The 2,763-nt window shown below is 30.4% G+C and overlaps 1 non-coding gene across 1 annotated transcript; it reads right to left on the bottom strand.

Annotated features, from left to right (window-relative positions):
- Nucleotides 1-1,998: 1,998 nt before the first annotated feature.
- On the bottom strand, nucleotides 1,999-2,080 carry TRNAS-GCU (transfer RNA serine (anticodon GCU)). Its single transcript has one exon. It is a non-coding gene; the product is annotated as a tRNA-Ser (tRNA).
- Between the last annotated feature and the right edge of the window lie 683 nt (nucleotides 2,081-2,763).

Below are 2,763 nucleotides of genomic sequence, written 5' to 3'. Positions count from 1 at the left end.
AATTGTTAATAATTGTAAAAATAAATATACGGAAACGAGAGGAGATAAATTTAGTTATAAACTAAACTAGTTGAATAGGTATTTGAGTCACGGTTTCTTCATAAACCACTACAAAATAACATTTTGAATCACAATAAAATTAAACAATTTCGGATAAGATGTTTGAAGAAGAGAAGAATCACGTTCTTCTAATACGTTAAACACAAGGGAGTGTGCAAACATAGTATGTCAATGCCTCACATGGGAAAAGAAACATCGATTATCTCAAGTACAACTACCACCACCTTCTCAATGAAAGAAGAGACTTGCATAAGATCCAATGAGATGATATTAATCAAATTCGCCACCTTTAGACATTCGGACTTGGCCATGATATGGTGAACATTGAGTGAAGTAAGACTATAGAGGCCAACACAAATTGCCCGCACCAAGAACTTTTAACACATTGCATCTTGGTCTTGAATGTATAACTAGCCAGACGAACACAACCTTGGACTTAAAAACATGGTTTATGAACTAAGTAGATATAATTTTGAAAGTTGTCAAAGTAGACATAACTCAATTGACATACAAGAGTGTTATTGATCATGAGACTTGTGGTTCGAATCCTCTCCTTCTAACTTTGCTAAAAAAAACTACATTGGAAGCTAGGTCTAAGGACTAACATGTAATTTAATTAACATTTTTAATTAAACAATATTAATTTTTTTAATTCTTTTGATATTTTTAATCATATTTAGTTTTTAACTATCAAATCCGTACTATGTAATGTTTGACTATTTAGAGGGTTTTTTTAGTAAAAAAATATTAAGTTTGAGTGTACAATGTAATAACCTTTCAAAAATAGAGTGGGAAAAGAACAGGTGTTGATAGGATTTTTAAAAAGACGTGTCGTTAGAATATATATATATATATATATATAATAGTAAATATAAATATATGGAAATGAGAGAGGAAAAAATTAAATCATCACCAAAGAGATTCAAACTCTCGCGGAGAAACTCCACATACTTAGTAGGCACATGCTTTAACCACTCGGTCAAAGCAACTATTGTTAATAATAATAAATATAAATATACGGAAATAAGAGAAGATAAAGTTAGTAATAAACTAAACTAGTTGAATAGGTATTTGAGTCACTGTTTCTTCACAAACCACTACAAAATAACATTTTGAATCACAATAAAATTAAACAATTTCGGTTAAGGTGTTTAAAGAAGAGAAGAAGCACGTTCTTCCAATACCTTAAACACAAGGGAATGTACAAACATAGTATGTCAATACCTTATATGGGAGAAGAAACGTCGATTATTTCAAGTGCAACTACTGCCACCTTCTCAATGAAAGAAGATACTTGCATAAGATCCAACAAGATGATATTAATCAAATTCACCACCTTTAGATAGTCGGACTTGGCCTTGATATGGTGAACATTGATTAAAGTAAAACTAGAGAAGCCAACATAAATTGTTCGCTTCTAAAACTTTTAACACATTGCATCTTTAAATGTGTTCGTGGGGCTGGTTTAAAACCAACTTAAACTTTAAAATATGGTTTATGAACTAAGTAGATTAGTTGTGAAAGTTATCGAAGTAGACATAACTCAATTAGTATACAAGAGTGTTATTGATCATGAGACCTGTGGTTCGAATTCTCTCCCTCTAACTTTGCTAAAAAAAACTACTTTGGAAACTAGGTCTAAAGACTAACATGTAATCTAATTAACATTTGATTAAACAATATTAATTTTTTTTTAACCTTTTGATATTTTAAATCATATTTAGTTTTTATTTATTAAATCCATACTATGTAATGTTTGAATATTTAGAGGGTTTTTTAGTCGGAAATTATTGTGGAGTGTAGAATATAATAGGCTTTCAAAAATAGAGTAGGGAAAAGAACAGGTGTAGATGGGGTTTTAAAAATGAGTGTCTTCAGAAAAAATATATATAAATAGTAAATATAAATTACGGAAATGATAGGGAAAAAAATTGAAACCGTCGCCTGAGAGATTCGAACTCTCGCGGGGAAACCCCATGTACTTAGCAGGCACACGCCTTAACCACTCGGCCAAAGCGACTGTTGTTGACTACAAAACAATTGATTAAATTATATCAGTATTAGTTGAATATTGGGCTATATCTTTTGGTCTTGGGTTGGGCTTAGCTTATCAACTTCTATAATTAAGATCCTTATTCTTTTGGATCATAATTCTCTCTCTTTTTTCTTTCATTTTTTTTTGTATTTTTGTGAGTTTTATCGAGAAGCCTAGCCATTTTCTTTTGGTGGTTTCCTCGTCGAGACAATGTTGTTTTCGTATTTTTATAATAATATGACCGTATTTATTTTGAGTTTAGTTCAACGATAATTGACACAACCTTTTTCTCTGACGGACGAAGGTTCAATCCTCCATCCTACTGTTGTTGTACTAAAATTGTTCTCACTTCCAATCAATGTGATATCATATTTGAATCTCCAACATTTTGAAATAGCTCTATTATTATTTCTATTTTGTATAAATATAGGACATGTTTTGGAATAAATAGGAAATCATTCCAAATAGGTTCATGTTATCACTAGGAAGCTTTGACACTGTTAAAGATTAAACTACACAATATGAAGTTGGTTGAAATTAGAAAATAATACATATAACAAAAGAAACGAAAATAATAGAAAGAATATCAAAATTACAAATTCATCATGAAAAAGTTTGACACGACGATAGGATGTGATGACCACAAATATACATTCTTCTTTAAAAAA

The sequence above is a fragment of the Benincasa hispida genome, chromosome 11, assembly GCF_027475165.1.
Source record: "Benincasa hispida cultivar pf3 chromosome 11, pf3_genome.v1.1, whole genome shotgun sequence".
Lineage (NCBI taxonomy): Eukaryota > Viridiplantae > Streptophyta > Magnoliopsida > Cucurbitales > Cucurbitaceae > Benincasa > Benincasa hispida.
Note: the sequence above shows the minus strand (reverse complement) of the source record. Positions and strands in the feature narration are given on the sequence as shown.